Below are 20,057 nucleotides of genomic sequence, written 5' to 3' on the forward strand. Positions count from 1 at the left end.
GCACCAGGTCAAAAAGTAGAGGGTTGGAGAGAAAGGTAGATGTCAGGACCCATATACGCAGGCAGGAGCAAAGAAATAGATACACTAGGATGGAGCGCTTGAAACGTGTGTGATTTAATGCCAGGAGTATTATGGGTAAAGCTGATGAACTTGAAAGGATAATGAAAGGATATGGACAGTGTGTAGGCATAAGTGATTAGTTTAATTGTCCATTGATTATCAATTGATTTGGTTTGGAACAACATTTTGGGCCATAGATCCCGTTCCTGTGCTGTACTGCTCCATGTAACCTAATTCACTGGTATTGTTCATTTTATGTTCTACATAATACATTAGCTCAGTGGAAAGTAAAGTAAGGCAGGGTACAAAGCAGGTCCCTGGAACCTAGCCTGTGAATTAGGTTAAAATTGTCCTCCCTATAATTCTGATTGCTTCACATTTGGTAATCTTAAGAACACTGGTATGTATTGTTTTATTGAGTTGTCATTCATGGATCCCTTCAATGATCTCAGGAAAACAGTAGCTAAATTAATCTCAAGATTGATATATGCAACCTTGAAAATATTGTTGCTGACATTATGATAAGAAAGTAATCAAACTTGTACACTCGTTCTATTAGATATATGGTTGCTTTCTTTTAAAAGGATTGGCAGGATTTGAGGATAGAGCCTTGATATAGAAATAATGAGTCATTCAAATATGGTTCTGTTGATCTTTTAAATTTGAAAGAGGAACAATGCAGGAACCAATTAATTATTACCAGAAATAATCCCTGTTTATTTTGACCCTTCACTACAGCATAAGAGTCGATGCATTGAATGATTATTTCCATCAATTTTTTATTTCTTTTCAGCATTCTATTTGGCCTGAGGGCAAAGAGTCCATGTGGAACATAACTTTTCCCATTAGCTCATCCAAGTAGTCTTTCAGTGAGGCTTGATGTTGAGACCTGCATGCTCTTACATTGCTGGATGCAACACAGCCAAGCCAGATTCCCTGACTTTAGTTATTTGTGCATGAATCTAAAATCATCACTGGCTGATCAAAATAACAGATTTTCTTCCATAACAGACTATGCTGGGGTTAGTTAATCTGTTCTGACCACATACCAACTGAGGAAAATTAGAACACCACTCAAAGGGCAGAAAAATTGCAGGGCATTGTACCATAAATTCCTACTTATGATCACATGGCTAAGTACAGCTCCAATGCCATATTTAAGATTGCTGATGACACCACTGTTGTTGGCTGATTCAAAGGCAGTGAGGAATCAGCATATAGGAGGGAAATTGAAACTCTCGTTGAGTGGTGCCAGTACAATACCACTCACTCAATACCAGCAAAACCAAAGAGATGATTGTCACCTTCAGGTGGAAGTAGCTGGAGGTTCATGTAGGGGAATGGAGGTGGAGAGGGACAGTAGCTTTAAAGTCCTTGGCATTAATATGTCAGTGGATCAGTCCTGAGACCAGCACCAGTCATCACTAGAAAGGACACGAGTGCCTCTACTTTTTAGAAGTTTGTGTATATTCAGAATGTTTCCAAAAACTTTGACTAAACTTCCACTGCACATTGGAGAGTACCTGACTGCACCATGACCTCGTATGGAAACACCAATGTGCAGGAACAGAATAGGCGAAGCCTGCCCCACCATTGAGTATATTTACATGGAATGTTGCTACGTGAAAGCAGCATCCATCATCAAAAACCCTCATCATCCAGGCCATGTTCTCTTTTCGTTAGTACCATTGGGCAGGAAGTACAGAAGCCTTAGGTCCCATAGCACCAGGCTCAGGAAAAGTTACCACCCTTCAACCAACAGGTTCCTGAAACAGTCTGGGTGACTTCCTTCACCACTTCTCTGAACTGACTACATCTTAAGATAGTTTTTGGTAGGGTAAATATACTTTGATTAATAAATCTATTTTCAACTTTGAATTATTGTTTGTTTCAAGTGAAGTCATTCAGTGCAGCAGAAACGTTTATAAAATATGCACTGAGTTTATTGTGTTTGACAATACAGTGAAATTGGAGCATTCAATCTCATAGGAATGAAATGTTTTTTACGTAATGTAAGCCACATTAAATTCTTTGTTATATTGAAACTAGCTATGTATGTTTATGCCAGCAGAATAAAGGACCAAGTTTACAGATGAGCAAATTATGAGTAATAGTGAATTTATTATAAACAGCTACTTACATAATAGTTCAATGGAAATAGCTCTGAGATAACCTGAAATAAACACATAAAAGTATAATTTAGAGCATTATTTCAGAATTTGGGATTTCTATTGGTGGTTGTGTAAAATATATTTTGATTTTTTAAATATATTTAACCATTAAAATAATCTTTCTACAATGAACAGCCTTTAATGGAATTTTTTCTTCAAATGGTGAATTCATACGGACACCTGAAAAACAAAAGACTGGATATTAATTTGCACAGCACATTTTTGGTATTATAAAATCATTGGAAAAGCAAACATTTTCATGATTTAATTTGCAGAGTTGATTTAGGGGTCTCTGTAGATATAGACATTCGGTGCATTGCACAGATGTCAATGTTGGAGTGCAATATTGCTCTTGAGCAACGTTGAGTGATTTCTGAATGGACATTGAAACCAAGAAAACTACCAAAGAACTTGTGTATTTCTATTTTTACACTACTTATCGAATTTAACTATTCCATATTTAACTATTCTGACCTCAATTAGTCTGGATTGGGAGCAGCATCTCCAACACCATCACACTGAGCACAGGGAGCCCCCAGGGCTGTGTGCTCAGCCCACTGCTGTTCACTCTGCTGACCCATGACTGTGCTGCAACACACAGCTCAAACCACATCATCGGTCACCAATGACACGACTGTGGTGGGTCTCATCAGCAAGAACGACGAGTCAGATTGCAGAGAGGAGGTACAGCAGCTAACAGACTGGTGCAGAGCCAATAACTTGTCTCTGAATGTGAACAAAACAGAAGAGGTGGTTGTTGACTTCAGGACGGCACAGAGCGACCACTCCCTGCTGAACATCAAAGGTTTCTCTGTAGAGATCGTAAAGAGCACCAAATTTCTTGGTGTTCACCTGGCAGAGAATCTCATCTGGTCCCTCAACACCAGCTCCATAGCAAAGAAAGGCCAGCAGCGTCTCTACTTTCTGCGAAGGCTGAGGAAAGTCCATCTCCCATCCCCCCCACCCTTATCACATTCTACAGGGGTTGTATTGAGAGCATCCTCAGCAGCTGCATTACTGCCTGGTTCAGAAATTGCATCATCTCAGAACGCAAGGCCCTGCAGCAGATAGTGAGGTCAGCTGAGAAGATCATCGGGGTCTCTCTTCCTGCCATTACAGCCATTTATATTACACACTGCATCCGTAAAGCAAACAGCATTATGAAGGACCCCACGCACCCTTCATACAAACTCTTCTCCCTCCTGCCATCTGGGAAAAGGCAACAAAGCATTCAGGCTCTCACAACCAGACTATGTAACAGTTTCTTCCCCCCACGCTATCAGACTCCTCAATATCCAGGGCCTGGACTGACACCAACTTACTGCCCTCTACTCTGTATATTGTCTTGTCTATTATTTATTGTGTTGCCTGCACTGTTTTGTGCACTTTTTGCAGTCCTGCATAGGTCTGTAGTCTAGTGTAGTTTTTTTCTGTGTTGTTTTTACGTAGTTCAGTGTAGTTATTGTACTGTTTCAGGTAGCACCATGGTCCTGAAAATCATTGTTTCATTTTTACAGTGTACTGTACCAGCAGTTATGGTCGAAATGACAATAAAAAGTGACTTGACTTGACAGTATATATATATAAAAAGTTTACTGTAATTCACTGTTTTTTCTGTGATAATGTATTGCATTGTACTGTTGCTGCAAAGACAACAAATTTCACAACATCTGCCGGTGATTCTGACTCTGACTGGGCAATAAGTAAACGAGGCAGAAAAGTGCTAAGCAACACATACAAAATGCTGGTGAGGCAGCATTGATGGAGAGGAATAAATAGTCAATGTTTTGGACCAAGACCATTCATCAGGACTGGAAAGGAAGGGGAAAGAAACAAGAATAAGGAGGCTGGGGAGAGGGGAAGCAGTACAAGCTGGCAGACGAAAGGTGAAACCGGGTGAGGAGGAAGATAAGTCGGTGAGGAAGGGGGAATTGCTGTGATGTTATCTTAAATGACTTATCCTTACCAGAGCACTTGTCGGGAAGACCTTACTGAAAACAACCATGGGATTTTTTCAAGTAAAGGCTTTCTTTTTTTAAGTTAGTACAGCCTCAATTCCATTGATACTTATCCGAGATGCCACCATGATATCCAATTATCCATTGGAGATATGGGGTACTTCAGTCCTGGTCTGAGACTCATTACCTAGAACATAGAATATAGAACAGGACAGCACGAATACAGGCCCATCAGCCCTCAGTGTTTGTGCTGACCATGATGCAAATCTGAACCAATCCTATTTGCCTACATAAGGCCATTACCCCTTTACTCCCTGCCTGTTCATGTTCCTGTGTAAATGCCCCTTAAACATTGCTATAGTTTCAGTTTCTACCACCTCCCCAGATATTGTGATCCAGGTACCTACGACCCTTCTGATAAAAATCTTGCCTTGTAAACCACCTTTAAACTTCCCTCCTCCCATCTACGCTCCGTGGTATTTGATACCAATCACACTCTCAGAATCAGAATCAGAATCAGGATTATTATCACCGGCACGTGACGTGAGATTTTTTAACTTGGCAGCAGCAGTTCAATGCAATACATAATATAGCAGAGAGAGAAAAAATAATAATAAATAAAACATAATAATAAATAAACAAGTAAATCAATTACGTATGTTAAATAGATTTAAAAATGTGCCAAAACAGAAATGCTGTATATTTTAAAAGTGAGGTAGCGCCTAAAACTTCAATGTCCATTTAGGAATCAGATGGCAGAGGGGAAGAAGCTGTTCTTGAATCTCTGAGTGTGTGCCTTTAGGCTCTTGTACCACCTCCCTGATGATAACAATGAGAAAAGGGCATGCCCTGGGTGCTGAAGGCCCTTAATAATGGACGATGCCTTTCTGAGACACCGCTCCCTAAAGATGTCCTGAGTACTTTGTAGGCTCGTACCCAAGATGGAGCTGACTAGGTTTACAACCTTCTGCAGCTTCTTTCGGTCCTGTGCAGTAGCCCCTCCACCCATACCAGACAGTGATGCAGCCTGTCAGAATGCTCTCCACGGTACAACTATAGAGCTTTTTAAGTGTATTTGTTGACATGCCAAATCTCTTCAAACTCCTAATAAAGCATAGCTGCTGTCTTGCCTTCTTAATAACTACATCAGTACTTTGAAACCAGGTTAGATCCTCAGAGATCTTGACACCAAGGAACTTGAAGTTGCTCACTCTCTCCACTTCTAATCCCTCTATGAGGATTGGTATGTGTTCCTTCATCTTACCCTTCCTGAAGACCACATTCAGCTCTTTCGTCTTACTGACGTTGAGTGCCAGGTTGTTGCTGTGACACCACTCCACTAGTTGGCATATCTCAGTCCTTTACACCCTCTTGTCGCCACCTGAGATTCTACCAACAATGATTGTATCATCCCCAAATTTATAGATGGTATTTGAGCTGTGCCTTCCCACACAATCATGGGTACAGCGAGAATAGAGCAGTGGGCTAAGCACACACCCTGAGGTGCGCCAGTGTTGATCATCAGCAAGGAGGATATGTATCACTAATCTGCACAGACTATGGCCTTCCAGTTAGAAAGTTGAGTGTCCAATTACAGAGGGAGGTATAGAAGCCCTGGTTCTGCAAATTTTCAATCAGGATTGTGGGAATGATGGTATTCTGGGAAATGATGGCTATCTGGGAAAACACACTATCTGCCCTGTCCATTCCTCTCATAATTATATATACTTCCATCATGTCGCCCTTCAACATCCAACACTTCAGAGAAAACAATCCAAATTTGTCTGATCTCTCCTTATAACTGATAATATACCCCCATCCAGGCAACATCCCAGTGAAATCTTCTTCAAGGCCTCCAAATCCTTCCTTGCTGCTGTGACCAGAAATGCACACAATGCTCCAAATATGGCCTAACTAAAGTTTTAGTGACAGCACAACTTGCCAACTTTTATACTCAGTGCCTCAACTGATGAATGCAAGTTTGTCACGTTATCAGTATACCATAGAGTTACTGCTCCTCAGAGTCCTGCCATTTATTGTATACTTTCCTTTGCATTTGACCTCCAAAATGCATCTCTTCACACTTGTTTTGGTTGTACTCCACCTGTCATTTCTCTCCTCAGATTTCCAACTGATCTACATTTTCCTGTAACCTTTGGTAATCTCTCTCGCATTGCACAGTTTCATGTCATCTGCAAACCACATTAAGAATATCTCTGAAAATTTCTTGCCTTGCTAGGAATTGCAATCATTATGTAATATTTTAAACACTTTGCAGTCACTACGTAAGACTTCACTGAATTGTCGGGAATTGCACCACTCTTTCACATGACTCTTCACATGAAAGGAAATTGCTGCCCTAGAGTTTTGGTAGACACTGGAGCAGGAGCCACTTTCATCTGCATGTTTTCACAGAATCTCAGGAGTAATAAGGGATTGAGGCTTTCTAAGACATTGGTCAGACTGTTCTTGGAGAACTGTGAGCGGTTTTAGCCCCTTATCCAAGAAGAGATGTGCTGGCATTGCAGAGGTTGAGGAAGAGGTTCACAAGGATTATTTCAGGAATGAAAACATTTATTTATAACGAGTGTTTGATAACTCTTTGCTTGTACTCGCTGGAGTTTAGAAGAATGAGGTGGGATCTCATTGAAATCTATTGAATATTGAAAATGGATATGGAGTCAGATTTTTGCTATAGTGAGGGAGCATAGGGCTAGAGGGCACAACCTCAGAAAAGAGGGACATCCATTTAGAACAGAGATGAGGAAAGTTTTCTTTAGACAAATGAGGAGGAACTTCTTAAGCCAGAGGATGGTGAATCTGTTGAATTCATTGTCACAGATGGCTGTGGAGGCCAAGTCATTGGGTATATTTCAAGATGAAGTTAAAAGCTCTTGATTAGTCAGGGCATCAAAGGTTTTGGGGAGAAGGCAGGAGAATAGGTTGATTGGGATAACAATGCCTGAGCAGACTCGATAGGTCAAATGGTCTAATTCTACTCATATTTTATGGTCTTATGGTCTAATGTGGCAGTGAAGGAGTCCATTTTTGTACAAAACAATTTCATCCGAAAGTACTGATACTAGCATTAAGAAGGAAATCGGGGTGGGGATGTAAAACAAGGCATGAGGTTGCTCTGTATAACAAGTTGAATGGAAATCCCAAGGGCTTCTACATATATATTAAGAGCAAAAGAGCTCTTTGGTTGTCTGGAAGGTCAGAGATGCCAAAAGAGATGGAGGAAATCTTAGAGGGATTTTTTTTGCAATTGTATTTACTCGGGAGATGGACACAGAGTCTATATAAGTGAGGCAAAGCAGGTCATAGACCATATACAGATTACAGAAGCGGAGGCGTTTGATGTGTTGAGACAAATTAGGGTGGCTATATCCCCAGGGCTGACATGGTGTTCCTTCAGACATTGTGGGATGCCAGTGCAGAAATTACAGGAGTCCAGGAGAGATATTTAAACTGTCCTTAGCCACAGGTGAGGTGGCAGGAGGTTGGAGGATAACTAATGTTGTTCCATTGTTTAAGAAAGACTCTAAGAATAAGCCAGGAAATGATAGGCTGATGAGCCTGACATCAGCAGTGGGTAAGCTATTGGAAAGTATTCTAAGTGACTAGATTTATATGTATTTGGATAGACGGGGACTGATTTGGTATGGTGAACATGCCTTTGTGTGTGGTAGGGCTTGTATAATCAATCTTATAGAGTTTGTCAAGGAAGTTAGCAGGAAAGTTGATAAAGGCAAGTCAGTGGATGATACCTTTAACAAGGTCCCACATGAGAGGTTGGTGAAGAATGTTCAGTTGCTTGGCGTTCAAGATGAGCTAGTAAATTGGATTAGGCATTGACTTTGTGGGAAAAGCCAGAGAGTGGTAGTAGATGGTTGCCTCTCTGACTGGAGGCCTGTGACTAGAGGTGTGCTGCAAGAATTAACGTTGGGCTCATTGTTTTGTTTTTGCTATCAATGATCTGGCTGATAATGTAGTAAACTGGATTAGTGACTTTGTGAATGATTCAAATATTGGGGGTGTGGTGTGTGTTATGATGTGTGTATGTAATGGGCAGCTTCAATTCCCTGTGTGCAATGTGGGCAGTTCGCTTGGAACTGGAGGTGATGTTAGGGAGTTAGGGAGTTAGGGAGTTAGGGGTCGAGCTGAAACCATGACTGGAGCATCCTGTCAATAAATAGGTGTTAGTTTTACCCACGTAAGTTTATCTTTTATCAAGAATCAACACAACATGGTGTCAGAAGTTTGTGTGCGGCCTAAACACGAAGCATAAATGAACTGTGCGTGGCTGAGAAAATGATGCTATTTCCAGCGGCAAAAAAGACTGTGCTAGAAACAAGTGAGGTTGGCAGCCAGCAAGGTGACACAGCACAATGTTCCAGATGTTCCCCAAGAGATTAAGGTGAGAGATGCCAAAAATCCCCAAAATGGATAACCTACAGAAAGTTCTGCAATAATTGTGGGAAGAGGAATCATTTAGCAAAGTGAAGCTACCAAGGAACATTGTACACTGATGCTGAGGAGACGGAGGAAATCTTTGTATATTCTGTACAGACTGTGGAATGGATCTTTCCAGTGACTGTGAATGAGACAGTAATTCCATTCAAGCTTGATGGCAGAGCCCAGGTGAATCTATTGTCTGAGGATGCTTTCAAGACTCTCAAAGCAAAAAGCAAGATTCACCCAGTGAAGTTAAAAGTGATAGGCTATAATGGAAAGAATATTCCAGTAAAAGGGGGCTGTATAGTGACCTTTAAGCAGAAGGGCCAGCACCAAAAGGCGCAGCTACTGATTTTTGTGAAACGAGTACAGCCAATATTAGGTCTGAGTGCGAGGGAAAAGCTCAAACCGATGGAAAGAATTTCCATAGTGGCACCACAGACCGAAGATGACCATGCATGGAAGCGTATGCAGATGTCTGAGGAGTTCGGATACTCACCCGATGTAACTTGAGAAGTTCGTAACAACATCCATGAGAATTCCAGAGAGGCTGTACAAGAGAAGCATGAGTCAATTTGCTAATTACAATTGATGTTAATGTAAATATCTGTACTGGAAAGCATTATTGCTTTTTGCAGGATGATGAGGACATAGTATTGTGTTTGGTTTTTCTGTAAAGGGGGATGATGTGTTATTTCTTGTGTACATAATGGAGAATTTTATTTCCCAGTGCGCAATGCGTGGGGGGGTGGGTTTCTCTGGAACTGGAGGTGGCGTTGGGGAACTGGTTACACACACTCAGGTTGAGCTGAAGCCATGACTGGAGAGTCGTGTAAGTAAATATGTGTTAGTTTTACCCACACAAGTTTGTCTTTTATCAAGAACAAATATTGTGGCCTGGGGAAAAGTACACACTCAGGACAACAAATACTTTTTCGGGTTTTAATTCCTTTATCTGGTTTAGATGTTTAAGTGCCAGAAGAGGATCTTAAAACAAAACGAATGACTTTAGAATCAGGTCTGCCGTTACAATCTCCATTTAACCTTCAATCCACACACTTGTGTGTCGACCAGTTGTGTATGCAGTACAAAGAAGTACAAAGAAAACCGCACAAAACTAAAAGAGTCCTGACGAAGGGTCTCGGCCCAAAACATCAACAGCGCTTCTCCCTATAGATGCTGCCTGGCCTGCTGTGTTCCACCGGCATTTTGTGTGTGTTGTTTGAATTTCCAGCATCTGCAGATTTCCTTGTGTTTGCATAGTACTAATACGGTAGTGGCAAGTCTGAAGAAACATAATACAAACAACATTAGAATCCCCCCAACCCTGTATCTTACACAGAGCAGCAAAAAATGTAACCTCATCTAAGACGTCTACTACTTTTTAGTACACACGTGCTGAACCCCCGAACGGAGACTAAACATTCACGTTATGTGGTTACATGCACAATCAGTCATGATACCATAAAGTTAGACAAAAGGTACACTTTGGCACAACTTTTACAAGATATTGCCTGGTAGTTAAATTACAGGAAGACTGACCTACTTGGCTGGTGAGGAACTTTGCAAGCCACGCTACCCAGCGTCGAGTTCTTTACTCGTGAAAATCTAAAGCGTCCATATGTAAAACATGTCAAATTACCGATATTCTCCATTTGCCAACAAGCATAAACGAATTCACATGGATATTGTAAATTAATGCTCACCTTTCCTCACCAAGCCCAGTACTTCTGGGGGAACTTGATTCCAATGCCCCACCAGCTCCTGCAGCATAAAACAAAATGGTCTCCCCACTATCCCGCACGTGCGTAATGACGTCACCGTCTCCACTTAATGGCACAGACAACTATTCTAGCACTACCCAGATGGATGCCTGAGAACACTTTTTAACGATAATGAATAGCATTCGACGGTCACCCAGTTACACAAATATAACATAATGGACAGCAAAGAAGGCTGTCAGAGTTTGCAGTGGCATCTGGAGTGATTGGAAAACTGGCTTGAAAAATAGCAGATGGAATTTACTGCAGACAAGTGAGAGGTGGTGCACTTTAGGAGGGTAAACCAAGGTAGGTCTTACACAGTGGGTGGTAGGTGGGCAGGGTATGGTGGGCAATGATCCAGTTGTAAGTAGATAGGACTAGTCAGATAAAAAATTCAACACGGACGAGGTGGGCTGAAGGGCCTGTTTCTGTGCTGGGGCATTTAAGGCTACGTCCACACTAGACCGGATAATTTTGAAAACGCCGGTTTCGCATAAAAACGATAGGTGTCCACACTAGGCGTTTTTAAAAAATCTCTATCCACATTGAAACAGCGATTTCGGCAAATCTCCTCCTCCTGCGGATGTGCAGGATACATCTACCGAAAATAAGCAATGTGTTTGGTGTTGAATCTCACTGTAAAAGTGCGCGTTTGTGTAGTTACAGACTAGAAAAACTTAAAATGATGGACGGCTGTTGGCTTTCGCGCAGGAAAACATAAAAGTAAAAAAAAAACAAATACTGGAGCGTACGGAGACAACCAACAGGGAGTTCACAGACAGATTGACCCGGCTGACGACGAACATTGAAGAACTGACTAACTCTGTTGCATTAATAAAGCACTTTGTTAAATGTATAAAACATGTCGGCATCAGTGTTATCTTGTATTTTCATACTACGTTACATTAGGCTGTTACACAGCTATTGTCAGAGAACTACTTGTATAAATAGGTAAACCACCTTCATACGAGCAGGGACAGAAAACAGGGCAAAGTGAGTATACTTATTTATTCAGTAAGTTATGGGTCAAAGTATTTGGTGAGTATATTTCTAACTCTTCGGGCGTCAGTTTCGTTGCTGTCTGTTCTGAAATTGTTAGGTTGTGTTCAAGAAAACAATGAAATAGCGTGCTGCCATCTGACAGCGTTTTCAGATTTCTCCGGTTACCCCGTCCACACTGATCCGGCCAATCCGGCATTTTCAAAAGTACACACTTTGGAGAGCGTTTCTGAAAAGCTCCGGTTTCATGGGACGAAAATGCCATTTTAGTGTGGACGAAGGGTAAAAACGAAGAGAAAAGGCTTCAGTTACAGATTTATCTGGTCTAGAGTGGACGTAGCCTAAAACTCTATGACTCTATCCTCAGGAACGTCAACTGATCTTTGCTAGATTGACATAAAGTGCTACAACTAGCTCGAGCATTCCGACTGAGAGCAAGAACATTTCATCAGCTTTTCAAATTCTGGTAGTAACTCTCCTTAAAAGACTTTTTGAAAGGTGATTGGACAGGAGTGGGCTGAAATGGGCTGCGTGACTGAGTATATTCAATATAAAAGCACATACAAGAATAATGGACAACAGAAGGCTCATAGCACAGCATGGGTTGATACCCTGCAAGGAGGGAGTGAAGACAAAACAAAAATGCAAAATGAACAAAAACTAAAACACACCCAGCATGCACATTAATATTAGATCAGTTGTTGAGAAACATACTTTGTGGAACCACACTGGTTGCAACATTATTATCCATTAGGTGCTCAAAGTGGAGTGGTTTTTACTGCGTTTTTATTTATTTTTCTTTGCAATTGAAGCAGCTTTGCACTTTTGAGCCATTATTGAACAGATGTGATGCATGTTCGTATAATTACTGACTCATTAATTAATCTGGCTCTAAGAATGAACCAAATTATATATGCATTTATGTATCTCGTGCCATAGTCTCCCAATCTCCCAAAACGATTCACAGTGAATGGCATCTTTGAACTGCAGTCACTCTTGCCTCTCTAGACCAAGGCCCCACAAGGATCAGTGAGAAAGCTTGCCAGTTAACGGGCTATTTTAAAGTCCCTCTCCCTGACGCACACACAGTGCACTAAAGGTATGAAAATTCTGTTTGCTCACCTGCCTCCTGATTCATGCTGGTGGTCCGGAGAGCTGCTTTAGGCAGGGGGCTTCATTGAATACATAGACTGGGGTCCCATGACATAGAGAGAAATCTGCCTGCAATTATCAGCCTTAAATTGATGAAGTGCACACTGGAGATGCACCACTCATTTATACAGGCATTGAGCAATTTAGCCAATGATCTCAAAAGGATCATCGAAGGCTCTTCAGTAAGAATATTTTTTAACATGTTATTCCGGCATTATAGAAGAGGCCAGCAAAATTACTCTGTATGCCAGTGGTTACTGTTAATGCTTTACCTTCAGTTTGGACTCCAGCAACTCAGTAGCTTTGACATGGAGCAATGTAACTGCTTCCCCATCATTGCAAGTTCCTTTAACGTTGTTATGGAAGCACAAGAGAATAGGTAAATCAGTGTCACACATTTTCAGTGATCAAATAAAATGAAAATAATAAGTTATCTTATAAACCACCCTGAATAATTAATTACCCTTCATGTAAATCATCTGGCATAATGTAGCTGTAATGGTGATTAGCCATACATAAAAGTAAGGGAGTAATATCCTCAAAGATTAACCAAAATCAATTTGCATGCAGTATATAGATGAGTATACAACATAGTAAAGCATATGTGGAAACATGTCATTGGACCCAAAAAATATAGAACAGTATAAATGCCTCACTTCACTTCCTCAAACTCCTCCTCATTCAACTCTACTGCACAACAATAACTGAGGCAAACCTTAACCCTTTTCACTCTTGAAGATATTTAAAATATTTCTCCAAGCTTGCTTATAGCTTTCAACTTTTAGAATTAAATTTTCTTTGTGAGTCTTAACCAAAGCTAATTAGATGGTCATTTAATTTAATCCGTGATCCCCTTATGGAGATTTTGACAAAAAGCACTTAAGCCTCAGTTGGATTTGGTCAAGAGTGATTGTTTCACACTCAGTTATAATTTAAGTGAGGAAGAATATATTACAGTGATAACTATACCCAAGTTGTTCATAAAAACAAAGTAATTCCAGTAAATAAACTATGTGCACTTTACATAGACTACAACATAAAAACAAAAAACACTGGGGATAGTGATCTGTGGAGGGAAAATGAAACTAGCCTTTCAGGCTGATGATTTTTCTTGTATCTCAGCTCATTTTATTTATGACTCATTTAGACTTTTGAGTCCATGCCAGATCTCAGAACACACCATTCAGCCCAGTCTCCTAATTATCCGACTGTAACCTATTTCAATAGACAATAGACAATAGGTGCAGAAGTAGACCATTCGGCCCTTCGAGCCTGCACCGCCATTTTGAGATCATGGCTGATCATCTACTATCAATACCCGGTTCCTGCCTTGTCCCCATATCCCTTGATTCCCCTATCCATAAGATACCTTGTGCTGTCTTTACGACAGTTATTTAGTTTATAATATTTTCGCTTAGTAATTCATTCAATAGTATTTTCTAGTTAGAATTAGAAGTGTTTAAAGTGTATTCATTGCATGTAAAATATATCGGCATGCGATGACGTCACATCCGGTTTCGCCGCGTCTTGTGGGAAAACACCGGTTTGAAATTAGCGCGAGGGTGGGGGCTTTCCACGAGGCTCACCGGAGCAGAAGTTGTTTGCAGGCATGAGAAATCACAGTGAGAGCAACGCTGTAAGTTAATAGATAATCGATATATTGAACTAAGATGTTAATGCCGATCCTGTTAGAAGTAACGACGGTAGATAATGTTTATGCTTTCGTTAGTTAAAGAATCGCGGATAGTTTGCATGGAAGTGTATTTAAAGTAGTCAATGGAGCAGGTAAACTCTCCCTGTATACTGCACCTTAGTGTAATGTAGTTATAGTCACCTTTGCAAGTATTTACACTTGAAATGTGATATTAAGGAAGGAACAAATACTGTATCAATCTTGTATTGTTTTATCAACAGTTTTCACCATATGTTAATGTGAAGAGTGAACAGTAAATGGTTAATCTTACTGCGATCTGGTTTTCATTGGCTGTGGTTTATCCGGACGTTAAATTCGGCGTTCGTTACACCCGAAGGAGAACGTTGCATACCTATCTTGCTCCTCCTTGAAAGCATCCAGAGAATTGGCCTCCACTGCCTTCCGAGGCAGTGCATTCCAGACCCCCACAACTCTCTGGGAGAAGAGGTCTGGTGGAGGTCCACCACTTGCCGATGACTTACTGCTGTCCTCTAAGTATCCTTCCACTTTGAGGGCACTTTTGGTAGCCAATTGACTTTCTGGCATGTCTTTTGGGTTGTGAGAAGAGACAGGCCCACCTGCAATAATCCCATGTGGTTACAGGGAGAACACGCAAAGAGACAGATCAGGAGTGAACTCAGATGGCAATTGCTAGCAATTGTAACACTACAGCACTATGATGTACTTCAGAACTGATTCCATATTTCAGGTCATCAGAACATCAGATCATTGACATGAAACATCAACTCTGTCTCCCCTCTCTCCACAGATGCCATCTGACTCTCCAAGTATCTTCTGTTTTTATTCTATCTGCTTCTTGTGACTGCCAGAGGTGGAAGTGTTACATATTATTTATACTCAGCGTAACGGAACCCATCAGAAACAAAGGTCAAGTAGTTCATTTACAATTGTTAAATTGGCTAAGTTAAAGCATTCTAAATGACTAATATTTTGTGAGCTGCCTGCAAAATGTCACGGTCAATCACCAGCACCATCTTGGATCAGTGACATCTCTGAGGAGCTCTGCTACATGAAAGCAGCATCCATCGCTGCGGACCCACACCATGCAGGCCAGTCCCCACACCACCCAGACCAGTCTCCACACCACCTAGGCCAGTCCCCACACCACCCAGACCCAGAGGATGGCAGAGCCTTTCAATGAAACGTTGGTAAAATCAATACCTGTACTCAGCTGGAAGGCTGAGAAGAGTTTATTCAGCACTAACTTTAGTTTGGAAGTCTTCATTAAAGGCACTGTTGGCCTCGCTTTTGACATCTTTTCTTTCATTTCTGTACAGTTCCAATTAAAAATCAGTGAAGAGTTGTTTGGCTTCAGTGTCTTTCTCTCAGCATTACTGCACATCCCTGTCAGCAAGATTCAACAAAATAAAATGGACCTAGTAGAGAGAGAACAGCGGACATTGGACTTGACATTTATTGGCCATATAGGAGAAAAGTTACAGTTAATTAAAGCTGTGTTGCTAGAAGTGACTCAACCAATGCAACAGATACTCTTACAACAACAAGCCCAGTCTAGACTGAATCAGTCTTCTATCATTTCTTCTATGAAGAAATTAATATCAATTGGATTGGCCAATATGCCTCATGCAGTGTTACAGCTACTTTAAAAGAGGCAAGCTGTGGTTCAGCAGCTTACTACTGACAGCCAGAATAGGTGCCTGCTCTCACTGCAGCAATTCAATAGCTTTTAGCTATGTCAGTCCCACCTCATGGATATCTCTCTGGTTCAGAAATGGAGAGTTCCAGCTCAGCAATTGAGATCAAATATCAACATCAAAGCCCTGGATTTTCTGGCACAATCAACCTTTCCATAGAACCCTTCCAACTTGTGCTAGAAAACAGCCATAGGGAACAGCTCTCCTTATATTTGGTTGGTTCATGCTGGTGCTTGGCCTTCCCTGGTTATCTCAACACCACCCACGGATTGATTGGTTCCTGAAGGTGCTCCAAGAGGGAGGACTGGCATGCCTGTCTGTGTCCAACTCAAGCCCCCGTCCACGAATCCCCTCTGGTTTCAGTTGCTAGTCTGGACCAGGCTGGCAGTCTGACTGAATATGTTGACCATCTTGAGGTCTTCAGTAAAATGAAGACCTCTGCCTCCATACTGGCCATAGAACAGTGTCTTTGACCTCTTACCTAATACTAGTTATCCCCAGGGCCTGCTCTTTTTCCTCTCTCGTCCTGAAAAGGTAAACATGGAAGAATACATCAAGAAGGTATTGGTTTATGTTTGGTCCATCCATCCACCTTGCCGGTACCAGGGGCACTTTTTTGTAAGCAAGAAGGATGGTAAGGTCCATCCCTCAAATCCCTTAATTATTGGCCCCTCAACAACATCATGGTGAAGGACTGTTAGTTTCTTCCCCTGCTTGCCTCTGTATCCAAACATCTCCAAGGAGCAACCATACCTTCCAAGATACTAGTTTGTATCTGAAAAGGAGTGGAGTAGAAAACAGCTCTCATCACCTCCACTAGTCACTATGATGCAATTTAGTCTAGACAATGCCCCTGCTGTTTTTCAGGCCCTAGTCAACGATATGCTCGTGGACATGTTAAATTGGTTTGTTATCGTGTTATTTGGATGACATTCTGATCCACTCCTTCTCTCACTGGCAACACTTACAGCATGCCTGAAAGGTTATCAGATGGCTCCTCGAGGAAAAGCTTTACATCAAGCCAAAGGCCTGTGTTCCATAAGAGCTGGTGTGGCTTTTGCTTTTGTGCTATCACATCACCCTTTCCAGTTTTCAGCTGGCCCCATGTAAAGTTCAGGCAGTCGCAGAGTGACCCAAACCAATGACACTGTGGCACTTCATGGAGTTTGAAAACTTTTATCATCAGTAACTTCAGTTCCCTCACAGCCCCCATAAATGCACGTACCAAGAAGACCCCGGCAGGATTCCTTTGGACAAGTGAAACAGACCAAGCATTCTTGAAATGAAATCGAAGCTTCACCACAGCCCCACTGCTGTGACACCCAGACTCATCCTGTCCATCCATCATTGAGTTGGAATAATCAGACGTTGGCATTGGGGCTGTGGTCTCCCAATACTCTTCTGTGGATAATCAGCTGCACCTCTGTGCTTTTCTTTCTTGTTGCTTGACTCCTGCTGAATATAACTACATTGTTGGAAACTGGGAACTTTTGGCTGTCAAAGAGGCTCTGGAAGCATGGCGGTACTGGCTCGGATGGGACAGAGCCCAACAGGTGGGGACCTCCCAGCTGGCTGTTTGTCCCTGTCATGGTATGCCCCAGACTGTTGGAATGGAGTTACTCCTCCTCTCTGGTTGGATATCCAGAAGTTTAATGGACCCAGGAATTTACAAAGTGAAGATTTTGGTGGCTATCTATGTCTCAGGATGTCCATGACCCTGACTCTACTTGTCCCACTTGTGACCAGAACCAGGTGTCACATCAGCATCCTGTGGGTCTGATTTGTCCGCTACCGGTGCCTCACTGCTCCTGGCCCCACCTCTTGGTGGATTTCATCACTTGTCTGTCGCCGTCTGATAGAAACTCTACCATTCCAAAGGTTGTGGACCTATTCTCCAAGAATTGGTCCGCAGCCCCCAGAATGGTAGTGGTCCACTTCATTGCTCTACCTAAGCTCCTGTCAGCTCATGAGACTGCCACCTTCATGATTCAGCACATATTCGGGCTGCATGGCTTCCCTCAGGATATAGTGTCTGACCACAGTTCACATCCTGCTTTTGGAAGACCTTCTGTTCCCTCATGAGAGCCACAGCCAGTCTTTCATCTCATTTCCAATCCTAATCTAATGGCCAGACTAAGAGAGTGAATCAGGAGCTGGAGACAACCCTGTGCTGCCTTGTCTTTTCATCCTGAAGCTCCCAATTGGTTTCAGCAGAGATTGCCCACAATAACCTCCAGTCGTCCTCCACTGCCATGTCCCTCTTTGAATGCCAAAAGGGATTCCAGTCACCGTGCTTCCCTAACCAAGTGATTGCTGTGGGAGTCCCTGCTGTTGAACAGGTGGTCCGACCCTACAAGCACATGGAGATGAACCAGTGCTTCTCTGCTGCACACTCAGAAACAACACGTCTGGCAGGCTGATCGGCTCTGCTGACAGGTGAGACATTTCAAACCGGGGAGAAAATCTGGCTGGTGTCTAGGGATCTTCCCTTGAAAGTCAAGAGCTATGTGGGACCAGTTATAGTGGAGAAGGCTATCAACAAGGTCTCAGTTAGATTGTGCCTACCATCAATGAAGATTCTCCCAGTGTTCCATGTTTCCCAGCTCAAGCCCTGGCTCTAGTCATGGTCCACTTCCCTGCTTAGTGGATGGTTCCCTGGTCTGTTCTATGTGGTACCTCCTGACATCTCACCATGTGTGGGACAGGGGCCAGGATCTCGTTGATTGGGAGAGGTATGGCCCTGAGGAACATTCTTGTGTTTTGGTCCATGACGTTCTTGAGTAGTATTTCATCTGGGACCTCTGGCAGGCACAGGTCTCAGGTGACTTGGGAGCTGCACCTAGGGAGGGGGCCCCCATCACAACTATGGATTGTCATGGGTTCTGTGGAATAGGTTCAGCAATCACACTTGTGAGTATGTATCTTCCAGCTAATTAGTGTTTCATTGTGATGGTATTTTCCTGCCTTCATGTCGTTTCAGTCTTGTAGACCCTTGACCAAAATCAGAGCAACATCAATGCTCCCTGCTTACCATTGTCCTTGTACCGGAAATGAAGGGTACAGCTTTGACTGGCGGTGTTTAGGAGTGGAATTTATTTAGTATGAAGCTACTACTGCTGAGCCACTGTATTGGCACTAGCCTTAGTTTGAAAGTTCTAGTCAATGTCCTGTTGGCCTAGCATTTATTGTTTTCCCTTTATTTCTGCACAGTTCTGATTAAACGTCAGTGAATAGTTGATTGGCTTCTTTCTTGCCCCTTGAGCCATAACTGTACGTCCCTGTCAATATGGTGACATATACAGTACATATCTGGATAATAATTTACTTTGAACTTTGAACTTTGACAACTGGAAAGAGCATTTTTATTAAATGAATGTACTGTATATAAGTAGTGACATTTTATTAGCGATATTATTTCAATCCATGAGCATGGTATCACCACTTTAGTTGGTCCTTGCATGCTTCTGATGTTTTTAGAAGAAAGAAAATAAAATATATCATGCTCGGATAACTCATCATTACAATTTGATTTAAGAAGTTTGGAATGAGGCAAGATTGACTGCAAAAATACACAGTTTACTATCTGAGTATATGGCAATCTGATTTTTTGGATCATTTGTGATATGCTTTCGACTTCTGTTCATTTTATGGAAAGAAAATGAAAACGTGCTCTGAAGCAAAGCAATATTTTGAAAAGTAGAACCAAGTCTTACACCACTGAGAAAAACAACAAAATATTGAGAATAATAACAGAAAATGTTGGAAATATTCACATGTCTGGTGAGATCAGTGGCGTGGCAAACAGTTAATATTTCAGGTCTGATGAAGGGTCGCCAAACTGTTAATTCTGTTTCTCTTTCTATGGATGCTACCTGACCTGCAGAGTGCTTTTAGCATTTTCTCTATTTTTATTTCAGATTTCCAGCACCAACACTTTCTGACATTGAGAAATTGCAAAGGATTCAGAAGTAAATGTGTTTTCAGCACTGAATCTTTATGGAATCTTGGTGTTGCTGCTTCATCCAGTTCAAATCTGTCCTTCATGCCTTTGAGTTTACCAACCCCCTTCTCAAACCCCTTCTCATTAGCATTAAGCAGCTGAGCCAGTCTCTGGTTAGTGCTATTGT

Source organism: Hypanus sabinus, chromosome 3 (genome assembly GCF_030144855.1).
Source record: "Hypanus sabinus isolate sHypSab1 chromosome 3, sHypSab1.hap1, whole genome shotgun sequence".
NCBI lineage: Eukaryota > Metazoa > Chordata > Chondrichthyes > Myliobatiformes > Dasyatidae > Hypanus > Hypanus sabinus.